The 12,774-nt window shown below is 45.0% G+C and overlaps 1 protein-coding gene across 3 annotated transcripts in view; it reads left to right on the plus strand.

The window, feature by feature from the left end:
* Positions 1-6,808: 6,808 nt before the first annotated feature.
* Positions 6,809-12,774, plus strand: part of SPOPL (speckle type BTB/POZ protein like) — a 73,056-nt gene continuing 67,090 nt past the window's right edge. For 2 of the 3 annotated variants that reach the window (XM_025430737.3, XM_049097427.1), the window contains exon 1: positions 6,809-7,087. The gene's annotated coding sequence lies outside the window, so the exon portion shown is untranslated. Of the gene's footprint in view, positions 7,088-11,416; positions 11,555-12,774 lie in introns of those variants that run through there. The other variant, XM_049097426.1, reaches the window with a different exon arrangement.

Genomic DNA, 12,774 nt, shown 5'->3' on the forward strand with positions numbered 1-12,774 from the left:
GTTTGACAGATTGGGAGCGGTTCTGAGTCTAGAGCTAATTATCCCCTGCTAATGTAGCAAGACATTCTTGAGTAATCTACCCAGTGTCTTATGAACTATAAGTGTTTCTAGTCAGGCTGGAGGGAATGGGCATGATTTCTGGCCCTTTATTTTTTTATTATTATTTTTTAATTTTTTTAGATTTATTTATTTATTCATGAGAGACACACAGAGAGAGAGAGGCAGAGACACAGGCAGAGGGAGGAGCAGGCTCCATGCAGGTAGCCTGAGGTGGGACTCGGGTCTCCAGGATCACACCCTGGGCCAAAGGTGGCGCTAAACTGCTGAGCCACCCAGGCGCCCTTATTTCTGGCCCTTTATGTGCTCCACACATAGGTTATCTTTATTCCTTTCAGGGTCTCAAGTAGTTTCCTCACAGCATGTGCTGATCAAGACTTTGCTGAATATTTGACACTTGTACCAGTTGCGCATTGCCTATTTTCTTTCTGTGCAACTCCCTGCTTTTTGCCCCTCATCCCAGCAACTCTCACTGCCCTGATGTCCCTGGACTCTCACATCTGTTTCTTAAATTCCTGGTCTTAACTAGGCTTCACCTCAGCTTTCCTTCCATATGTCAGGGCCTGAAAACACTCTCAAGTTAGTACGCTGGGGCAATAGTAGGCCTCATCTCTTGTTTCTTATCTTCCAAGAATCATTGTCCTTTATTGCCTGATATCTAGTGCCTTAAAAAGCACTGTTTAAAGTATTTTATCTTTTTTGGTTTTGTTTCTTGTTTGTTTCGGTTGGAAGGAAGGTAGGAAGGTGAATTCAGACCCTGTAACTCCATCTGTGAGCTTTTCTTATGAAGCAGAGTTAGCAAGAAGGTCTCTGAAATGGTCCACGTCTTTTCTTCTTTATTTGATGAGAATGGGAAATTTGGCATCCACACTCACATTTTTTGTTTCTTAGATCTTAAAAATCAAAAACAAATGAAGCAAACACTGATACCACAGACAGATTCCTTCTCCAGAAACAAGAGAATTCCACTGTAGAAAACTCATTCATGGTGTGGTATGCTAGCCCAAACTTGTCCTGATAGTTTACTGATTCAATTTTCTCCACAGGGGTCTAATAGATGAGAACTTGCAGGGCAGATATAATATGTAATTTACCAGGGAAATGGCAGTGAATGTAAAGGTAGGCCTGATCCAGTAATTCAAATTTGGTAGTATGACAGCAAATAAGAGGGTCCTAACTTTCTGGCCCGATTTCATTGCACTGTCTTCATCCAAAACTCCCAGTATCTACCTCAATCATAAGACTTTTTATTGAAATACTCTATGAAAAAAAAATCCTTAAAAGAGCATTATTAATCATCAGAGGGCCCATCATCCCCCAAAGAAAGATTAACCAGAAGAATGCAAAATAGTAGATGAGGAAATGAATCTAATTCTCCTGAAGCAGTAAGTATTCTTTTTAACAGTCTTAGAGATGCTGTGTGTCCACAAGGTTAGCAATACACTCATGTCAAGGACAGTACATCTCTGTCTTCCCAACAAAAGTAGCCTTATCATTACAATCTGCTTCTCCTTGTTTTTTTTTTTTTTTTAAAGATTTTATTTATTAATGAGAAATACAGAGAGAGAGAGAGAGAGAGAGAGGCAGAGACACAGGCAGAGGGAGAAGCAGGCTCCATGCAGGGAGCCGGATGTGGGACTCGATCCCGGGACTCCAGGATGTGATCCTGGGCCCGATCCTGGGCCCAAGGCAGGTGCTCAACCGCTGAGCCACTCAGACATCCCTGCTTCTCCTGTTTTACAATCTGCTCTGGTCAATATTTCTGTAAGCTAGGAAGAAAGCTAACCAACACAGTTGGAGATGAGAAACCACTCTTAGAAACCTGTTGACAATATAAGCTAAAAAAGACATATTTGGAAAGCTAGAATCAATACTTTTAAAACAATAATTTCTATATTTTAAGTAGCTATGGTTTGCCTTCCAATGGTAATTTAATGATAATTAAGAGTATCATATTAGGGGATCCCTGGGTGGCGCAGCGGTTTGGCGCCTGCCTTTGGCCCAGGGCGCGATCCTGGAGACCCGGGATCGAATCCCACATCGGGCTCCCGGTGCATGGAGCCTGCTTCTCCCTCTGCCTGTGTCTCTGCCTCTCTCTCTCTCTGTGACTATCATGAATAAATAAATAAAATCTTTAAAAAAAAAAAAAAAAAAGAGTATCATATTAGGAATTATAATAATATGAGGCTAGCCATGATGCTTATAAAATTCTAACTCCTACTGCTACTAAAGGCAATCTACACAAGTACAGACCCACAATGTTTGAGTCATAATATTAGTGAAATATTTGTTCCTACAAACACTTAATGAAGCCTTAAAGGACATTAAAAGATAGCAACATATGATAGATATAAAGTATTAGTGTTTTTAAATACCTAATATAAATAACAAAAGGATTAATTTTATGAAGAAAGCCCATCTTGGTTAGGTAGTCTAACCAGAAAACTAAGCAGGAAAATTAGTCTCTCCAACATAAATACTTTGTGAGATACATTGCTGCTGTGACAATAACTACTCACTTTCATTGCAAGGTTTATTGATCTCTTAAGTTATGTTTCATAGTTGCATTTTTAGAAGTCCTTCCCCATAGTCTTCTAGAAAGCCAAACTCCTTTATTTATTTTTAACAACTTAAATTAAAAAGAGGTGACATTTTCCCAAGTAGATTTGGTTAGATTAGTACTTTTGCTTCTCTCTTCTCCCAGGGGGACATTTGGTAATGTTTATAGAAGTTCTGGTTGTCAAAACTGAAGGGGAGGGTGCTACTGGCATCTAGCAGACAGATACAAGGATACCACTAAACATTTTACAGTGTACAGAATAGCCCCCTACAACAAAGAATTATCTAGTCCCAAATGTCAACAGAACTGAAATTAAAAAGTCATGTGTTAGATATGAAGCTATTAAACTTCAGCATAAATTCCAACTGTGAAATACCTTTGCTGAGACTTTTAAAATTACATTTGTTTTAAGAAAAAAATAACCACTCTTATTTACAGCTTTAAATAATCTCTTGCATTTGCTTAGCATTTTATCACTTACAAAATCCTTTCATGTTTTAATCTCATTTGTTCATAGCTCTGGTGAAGTCATCTTTTCTCTGTTTTACTACCAAGGGCCTGTTGTACAAGAAGAGGCTTAAGGATTCAAGCAAGGTTCCACAGATTCAAATTCTGGATGAAAAATCCAGTACTCCTTTTTGCTATCTTACAGTTATCACAGTCTTGTTAAGAACATTATATAAAAAGGAATTTAAAAATTAAAAAAAGCAAATAAATCATTGTGCATCCAAGGTGATACGACTCCAAAAGACAGGTGTCGTATGCTTTAAGGGTGGAAAGTGGCAGAGAATGGGGAATGGGTTGGCTATTTTGGGAGGTGGGAAGCAAGTATAGGAGATAAGAAGCGGAAAGAACAAAGACATTAGTCAAGTCATGAGGATACGCACAGACACATCCCAAGTTTAAAATGACCACTTCTTTGTGAAAATCATTCTTTCCTCTATAAAAAGGGTAAGATTCTTATAAAAACATAAAATGGACAAAGGTGCTGAATCCAACCAGAAAAGGAGAGACCACAGTCATTACTTCAAACAGAATTTGATATAAGGAATTCATTGTACAGGTGATGGAGAAACTGAGAGGAATCCAGGGATTAGCAACCACAGGAAGCCATAATAATTTGAAACAGGCAGGAGAGAGGAAACCGTATTGCCAGGGCCCAGGGCTGATTCTGTGGTAGGCTTGTCAAGCAGGGGATGAAACCTGGGAGGATACGTAATTGTTGCTGGAACAATGCCTGAGGAAGAAAGCGAGGGGGAGAAATACACTGGTTTCTCCCATTCTCCCACACTCCAGGCTCCTGACAGTGCTTTCTATTGGCTTAATTCAATAGGAAGCCAGCTGACACAGGGCCTGGGAAATAGCCAGGAGCTGTCTGAGATTTAGAGCACAGAAAAGCCAAAAGATGGATCTGAAGGACACAAGCTCAGAGCCATCACACTGTCCTGTGGGCATTTTCCCAATACAAGGACACCATAAATTAGTTCAAGGTATCAAATGATTATTCCAGTATTAAATCGTGTTTTCCTTTAAGGAAAAAACAAACAAAAAAACAAAACAAAACAAAAAAACAGATCTTAGGTCTATCCTGGACCCAATAAATAAGTTAACTAAAAATCAAACTCAGAAAAGGAATTTGACAGATGGAGCACAAAAACATTTTACATAAATATCTAGACCTAAATAATGACAACTTAGAGAAATAAGGATATATAAAAACAAAAAACAAAAAACCCCCTCTAATAGATGTTCAGAAAGGAAATCTGTGTGCACATAGTAGGCTCCACATTCAAAACAGAAGCAATTTCTTTCTGAGTTCTTGACAACATGAAAATAAAAACATTCATCACCTTTCCTCTCAAATTTGTAGCCTATAGGAGAACACAATTTTTAAAAGGCTGGCCTAATGTTCTTTCTGGGGAAAAAGACTGAGAAAGTAGACTAAAGAGGCCATAATGTATTACTGTAGGCTCTCCCTCTTAACTCGTTCACTATCTGTACTTAATATACATAATTTAATTTTAAGAAATATTTTGAAATTGCAGAATCACTACTATAAAATCAGAAATCATAGAAAGGAAAAACTAAATTTCTAATGGTTCTTTCAGCTAAGTAATGGTTAAATTTAGAAGAGATATAATCCAGGGTAATTACTGGGATATTTGGTTTCTTGTGCAGACTCTCAATCTGCAATAGTCAATGATTAGAAAAACCTCCAGAAAAGTGTAACAGTGATGCTGTTGTTAACTGAGGCATAAAAGTCCTCCTTTACGGAATGAGATAACTAAAGCAGATAAATGTGAACAGGTACTTTAAGTACAAAAATGTAAAGTATGATTCCTGGAAGCTATCATACCTCAGACACAAGTGGTCATCCCTGGTCAGTCCCAGCAGACAGGGTAAGACTGAAGCATCCATATGCAGTACTGGATCTGTCTCTTTGAGTGGAGGAGCCACCAGAGAGGTGGATGCAGCTGCAGATTTATGAGAGTCCAGTGTGCAGAGAACATCCTCATAGCTACAGGGTCAAGCAAACAAATGCCATAGTCAAAAGCTATAGTCTCCTAAGGGGAGGAGGCTTTAAGATTGTAACAGTGGGCCCCCAGTGGTAGGAGCACTGTGAAAGCAAATGTGGGGTCTTGTGATGCTGTGAAATCCCAGCAGGCCAGCTGGCATTTGGAATAAAGGGAGTGTCTGTGTAAGCAGGTCGAATAAAAGGTGAGTGACCGAGTCAGGGGATCAAACAGAGAAGCCCAGTTATCAAAAACTGGAAAAGAAAAAGATTTAAGTGATAATGGAAGGTAGAGGGAAGGCGTGAACCTGAATCCAGTGTGGAAGTGCTTATGTCCTTCCCACCCAGAGCCAGTTTTTTTTTTTCTTTTTTTAATCATTTTAAGGCTCAGGTTCTAACTAAAGGCACAGCCCCTAGAGCCCATATGCTTTTCCAGGTTTTATCAAATTACGAGCTGGAAAAAAATATCTTGGCTCTAAAATATACAGAAAACTGCAAAATGAGATTAATAAATATTTCAAGAGGAAAATTATATGAATCTTTCATTTTGCATAGCCAAACATTGTATTTTTCATCTGAGATATGACTATATTTGACAGGATGTGGAATAAGGCCTCTAATAGAATATCCAGGGATTATGTAGCCCTTTAGTTGGCCCTTCTTTAGCCTCCCATAGTCCAGGCAGGGATGGTCAAGAGGGTGTTAGAACTTCAGCAAGGATGGGCAGGCAAGAGGAAGGCAGAAACCCAAATCACCAAAGCCAGAAATGTGGGGGTGGGGAAGAGAGGGAGGCTTAGGGAAAGGGTATCTGAGACATATGCAGAGGTTGGGCTTGACTGGGTGCTGGGAGGTACAACACAGTGTCCCTGGAGATGGCACAGTCTAGTTTCTAATTTTGGAAATGGTCATACCAGGGTTTCCAAACTGGCAGGCAAGCTGGCAGCAAAGGACACTGAATAGTAGAGAACCATCTGGAGGCAGGTGGCCACTCAGTGTTATGGAGGGGTATGAATGCAAACTTGGCAAAAGCTAGACAGCAGGGCTTAGTTTCTAAAGTTTCTAAACTTAGTTTCCAAAGGGGCAAGAGGCAGAAGAAAGGACTGAGTCAGAGAACTCAGTCCTTCTAAAGGACTAAAAGTAGAGCAGTGAAAATCAGTGAGTCAAGGAACACTGAGACACAGAAGTTCTAAGGCTCCCAAGTTCACCTAGTGTGATTGGCCACTGGGCAATCCCAGGAACACTGCTAGAACATTTCCTCCAATGGGACCTCTAGGACTTCTAGATTGGAAGCAGGCCCCAATTCTATATGCCTCCTCCTTGAGGGGAGGGGTTTCATAGTCTAAGTGAAACAGGACATCATCTGAGATTACTCTGGAGGGAGGGAGGGCCCCTTATTGTGTCCAGAGAAAATGACCATGGAGCGGTTACTTCTCAAATCAGAGTCAGAGGAGAGTGAAGTGAATAGATTCCAATTTTCAGGGAGAAAGCTAGAGAGACAAGGAACCACCCAGTGGGCTTGGCAGGGGCAGTTTTTTAAATAAACTCCTCTAGCCAGAAATCATCCTCATATAGGCAGCAGGGTGTGTCTCTCTGGGAGGGGACCAAAGACCCTGACCCGGGGACATTGTGATGACTGAGCAGAGATAAAAAGAGGAGGAGACTGAGCAGCTGTACCTCTAGAGCCATTTGAGGCTGCTGCAGAGGCTGGTGACCTCGGGCTGGAGAGCACAGTGGAGAGCGTTAGGCTTCTCCTGGGACTATCTCCAAGGTCCAAGATCAACCACAACTTCTCGGGTTACCTGACAGCAGGGCAGGGCCAGGGCCAGGGCCAGGGCCCCAGCAGAGGAGAAAGAGCTTTTACCTAGCCAAGCTGAAGAAGAAAGAGGTCATCATGGACTACTAGATCATGGCAGCAGCAACCGCCTGGATCCTGGCACACTAAAAGATTTCCAGCAACTGTAAGTGACCTTGATGAGAATGAGTTCTCACAGCATGCCTGGAGGGATGCTGTAGGGGCTTTGGATAAACTTGTCAAAGAGATTATTTTTGTTGTTTTTATCCCATTCCATTGTAAACAGAAAACTTGTAGATAGGGTAACCAAGATCTTTTCCAAGATGATTTATTTATTTTTTATTTTTTATTTTTTTATTATTTATTTATGATAGTCACACAGAGAGAGAGAGAGAGAGAGAGGCAGAGACACAGGCAGAGGGAGAGGCAGGCTCCATGCACCGGGAGCCGGACGTGGGATTCGATCCCGGGTCTCCAGGATCACGCCCTGGGCCAAAGGCAGGCGCCAAACCGCTGCGCCACCCAGGGATCCCTCCAAGACGATTTATTGCCTAGGTAAAGGTATTGCCATTTCTCATTCACTGGGTATTAGTGATCCAGAATCTAGGGATAGCTAATGTTTTAAGAGCCTCAATAATATTTCAAGACTGATTAAAATTAATATTTGATTGAATGGTTATAAAACGTTAACAGTATGCCAACTAATGAACTGCAACTCAGCTCGTACTCTTCACATGGTGATAAAAGAGAAATAGCAAAAATCATCTTACAGTAGACCCCACAGATTATCCAAAGGACCAAAGCATTAAATATATGAATGCACATTTAATTTAAAACAATAGTATACTGAAATATTTGAAATAATGTGGCTGGGGACATGAAAATAAAGGTGCCAAAGAGGGACCTAAACAAAGGACACAAAAATGATCCTGTTCTCAAGATTCTAGGTGGGCCCCATCTCAGTTTTCTGGAAATGCCTTTTGAATGTTAAGTACATCAAACTTGCAGGCTCTTTCTTGCTATAGGCATCATTGCACAAGGGTTGTAGGTATAATTCTAAAGTTTTCAGATCCGTAATGAGTATCATATAATGCGAAAGTATTACAAAACTAGGAATTCATATGCAAGGCAAAAAGCCAGAGAGAGAGAAATGGAGATATGAGAAAATAAAATTATCCATAAAATAACTCACAAGTTATTAAAGAGCTTTAGTGTTTTCCAAGTAAAAGACCTAAAATTTAAAACTGTGTAAAATAATTAGCAACCAAGTTGTTCTTTCCATATAAATTCCAAAAGCTAAATGTTATTTTAAATGTCTGGTCACACGTGTTAGTTTATGGAATTAAGGTCGGAGTTTGTTTCCCTTGAAGAAAATTTAAGACAGGAAGGGATAATGGTTAGAAAAATATGGGGAAGCCAGCTCACTAGGAGAGGAGAGCCTGGTGGACACTGGGAAGGATGGGGTATAAGCAAAATGTCCCGGGAAATACAAGAGTACTTCATGTAGGATTCATGAAGGATATTATGTTTGCTAAAAAGCATACTGCCACTTTCTTGACTAACAGAAAAATGAATTTGTGAACTGTTTGCCATGGCACGCTGTAGTTTTTTTGATAGCTAGAATTGGAAAATGATAGCACAAAACAGGTGGTGGTATGGAAGGCAGTGAGTCCATTGTCTGTACCCGGTCATGAAATGGGAGCACCTGTGTTTTTAATTTAGAAAAGAGAACTAAAATGCTGCAGTCACTAAAATATCAAAGTGGGATGCTTGGTTGGCTCTCCAGATCAGCCTCATAGAGTTGGGTCAGGAAGATCCAAAGTCTAGTCCTCATTTATGCTCATGAAAGAGAGTGGCTCTCCTGATCTTTATAAACTGCCAACCTATTAATTACAGTAAGTAGGACTTCCAAGTCTTACACTGAGTGTGAATGGTTTTCTACAGAAAACTGGCAGTGAACAGAAAAAGGAGTATCAAAAGTTTCTTGGTGTCTAAGGAGTTGGAACACCCTAACAGTTAATGCCTTAAGCAATGCAAACCTGATAAATGACTGGTGGAAGCACACCACCAGTGTGTGCTCTACACCAGTGATAAAGCTGTTACTTCTTTATATAGTTATAAAAATCAGTTACGGCAGCAATAAACTATAGCCTATAGTAGTCTACTTTTCCAATAGGTATCCAGTTAAGTTCTAAATCAAATCAAGAAAGGTAGTTCTTTAGGGTATTGGTATCATAGTACCGAACTTTAATCCAAGCTTATTGACCAGAGTCATCCTTTACTTTGCCAAACCATCACAATTTTATTAGCGTTAGTTATAAGCCATATTTACTCTTAGTATTACCTTATCAATGGATAAAGTCACCAAGAAAAAGAATGGTATGTCCTCACTCTGCAAAAAGATCAAGCCTAGGGAAAGGATTCTATTAGAACATCCTGATGAGCTATTTGACATTCTTATGGTGGAACTAGAACCCTGTTAAATGTCAAGGGTCACCCAAGTACTACTCATTTCTTAATTAAAAAATCGACCTCAAGGATTTATTATAATTTGATTGCCTGAGTATATTACATCAGTGCCTAAGAATGATTAGTGGAAGAGATGGTAGGATATAATTTAAGGGGTTGAAAGAGCTAAAAGGCCTGGACGGGAAATCATACACAATGTCCACTGTTTCTGTCACATATCATAAAGTTAACAGTCCAACAATGGGTACAGCAAATCGTTTTAACTGTACTTTCTTTTTAAAAAAGATTTCATTTATTCATGAGAGACACAGAGAGAGGCAGAGACACAGGCAGAGGGAGAAGCAGGCTCCATGCAGGGAGCCGGAAGTGGGACTCGATCCCGGGACCCCCGGGTCACACCCTGGAAGGCAGGGGCTAAACCGCTGGGCCACGGGGGCTGCCCTTAACTATACTTTCTTACGTTTTGGAGAATTTCGCATTGCTATTTCCTCTCCCCACCAGTCCCTAGCCCACTAATGCTCACTTTTACACTTCTGCTTTTTAAGCCTTGGCTAAGGCCATTTTGGATTTTATGGTTATGCTGATCTTTTTTTTTTTTTTTTTTTTTCTGAAACTCCTTAGCACTGGTCGTATCCCTCGCTTGTTTTTTGCGTGTTAAATACACGAATAATACAAAGTACTATTGATTTGAAGGGAGGGAGATCTGCTTTCCCAGTGTTCAAACTCCATTTACCCTTGAACGAGATACTTCTTATTGCTGATCCTCAGTTGCTCTTATCTGTGAGGTGCGAATCATCTCTACCATGAAACTGGAAAGTTGTTGGGAAGGGGGGGTGGGGGAGTGATTTTTAAAAGATCATACGAGTGAGTCTGTGCTTTCAGGGCTCAACACCTAGTGAAATAACAAAATGCTTTTCTTCCATCTCTCTCTGTCTCCCGTTCTTAGGAAAACGGGTAAACAGTTGACTGGTGCTCAGTTTAAAAAAACTGAAAGGAACTGGGAGTGGGGGAGGGTCTTTAAATGATACTCGTGCCTGCACTGGTCCCTCAAAGCTCTTTAAATGAGAATATTCTCAGATCTCCGGGTGGCTCAGCGGTTCAGCGCCTGCCTTTGGCCCAAGGCCTGATCCTGGGGTCCCGGGATCCGGTCCCACGTCGGGCTCCTGCATGGAGCCTGCTTCTCCTTGAGTCTCTCAAGAATAAATAAATAAATAAAAAAGAGTATTCTTGTCAGCTAGAGCAAGTTCTCTCTCACGAGTGCTGAAAAATGTTGCGCCCTCCGTCACCTTTCTCTGCACTCCGGGAGGCGGTCTCCTCTGTGCGGGCGGCGCCTCAGCGGCAGCGCCAGTAGCCGACCAGGGGTCCCGGGACGCCGCCTCAGCTGCGCTTCGGCCGCCCCCGCTCCCGGGCCTGAGGCCCGCGTCCTCCATCCAGGACCGTCCCGGGTGGCCTCTGCTCCCGCGGGACACCGTCCGCCGCTGCCTCGGGCCGCTTCGCGGAGGTGGGAGCTCGCCACGGAGCTTCAGTAAAAGTTGGCGCGGTGGCTTCCCAGCCCAGCACGGCCCCGAGAATCACCGAGAACCGGCTGCCGCCCTTCGCGCCCCTCGTCCACCGACTGAGGCATCCCCGGCGGGCTTTTGAGGCGAAGTTCGCCGCCGGGCGCAGGGGCGGACCCCGGGGAAGGGGAGCGCCCCGTCCTCCCCACGGCCGCGCGGCGGCTCCCAAAACCCGGCGGCGGATCCCGGCGGCCGGAAGTGCCCGGCGCGGGGGGGAGGGAGCAGGAGCCGGGCGAGCCCACGCCGCCGCCGCCGCCGCCGCCGCCGCCGCCGCCGCGCGCACGCGCCCTCGCGCGCTGGGGCTGGGGCTGGAGTCGCAACTCGGAAGCCGGAGCCCGGACGGGCCCGGGGCCGGGAGGGGGGGGGGGCGCGCTGCGCGGGGGCGGGAGCAGCGGAGGCGGCCGCCCCTGGCGGCGGGTCTGTTTATCCCGGGGAAGAAGTTTAGGAGCGGGAGATAGGAAGGAGGGCGGGCCGCGGAGGAGGGATGCGGCTCGGTGGAGGCGGCCGCCACAGGGACTCGCCGCCATCACCTCCGCCGCCGCCGCCGCCGCCGCCTCAGCGCCAGAGGAGCCGCCGCCGCCGCCGCCGCCGCCGCCCCGCGCGTCCGGGTAGGTCCCCTCCCCCGCCGAGGTCCTCGCCGCGCCTCCGTCCCCCGCGCCGTCGCCCGCGGCGCTTCCGACCCTCCGGCGCTGCAGGGGGGCGGCCCCGGAGCCCCTGGCCCCGGAGCCCCGCTCCCTCGGGGCTGCCTCCCGCGCCCGCCGCTCGGCCCCTCCCCCGCCCCTCCCCCCTCTCTCCCCCCCCCCCCCCCATCGCGGAGCAGCCGCTGCTCCCCGAGCCTCGCCCCTCCCCTGCCGCGGGCTCCCGCCCCTCTACCTGGTGCCTCCGCGCGCCCGGGGATACCTACCTGTTTCCTTTCCCAGCCGGAGCTCTGCCCCGTCCCCCTCCCCCAGCGCTCCCCCCCCCCCGCCCCGCACCTTTCACCCCCGACACGTGTCTGTGAAGTTACCCCGTGAGCCCGTTTGGGGGCGCGTCCTCCACTCCAGCCGGCCCACCCCGTGCCTGCTGCGGGGTCGTGCCCTCCACCTTCCCCGCGCTCTGGCCGCCCCCTCACAGATGCTCCCTCGCGTTCACCAGCTCGCGGCAAACTAACTCTGCGGCCCAGGGCCCAGGTGTCCCCGCTCCCCTCTCCCGAGTCTGTGCACTGAGTAAAGGGGAGACACGGTGGTCGCCTTCTTCTCAGAGCAGTGAGACCCAGTAGAAATAAGGTCGACCTTTTCGCTTATCCTAACTTTTGGCTTCTCTCTCCGTGAACTGTGTCATTCAGCCATACTTTTTTTTTTGGAGGCTTTGTCTGTATTTGAATAATCCTGGGCCTAGATTGTTCCATCATACTTGTTTTCCCCAGTTTTTCCTTACAGCTGAATCCACTATTTCTTAGACAGGAAATTTGAGTAATAAAAGGTTTATACCTTGGAAAATTACATCTCTGCTGCCATAATGGGAAAAGTGGAATATTTCAAATTATCATCCTGTTATTCTTGGGAGAAATGGTGCCTGGTGGTTAAGAGCTCGGATGTAACTCAACTGCCAGGATCTAAACCCCTGCTTTGCCAACTACCAGCTCCGGCCTTGGGCAACTTATTTAATCTCTCTGTGCCTCAGTATTCTTACAGCTATAAAATGGGGCTAGTGATATACTTGATAAGATGATGGTGATAAGAGCATAACTTACGCAGGTAAAATACAACAGTTCCTGGCACCTGGGAAGTGCTTGGTAAATGTTCTTCATCATCATCCCTTAGCTTTACTGGGTTTGGCTATTGGTAGA

This window comes from Canis lupus, chromosome 19, assembly GCF_003254725.2.
Source record: "Canis lupus dingo isolate Sandy chromosome 19, ASM325472v2, whole genome shotgun sequence".
In the NCBI taxonomy this organism is placed as follows: domain Eukaryota; kingdom Metazoa; phylum Chordata; class Mammalia; order Carnivora; family Canidae; genus Canis; species Canis lupus.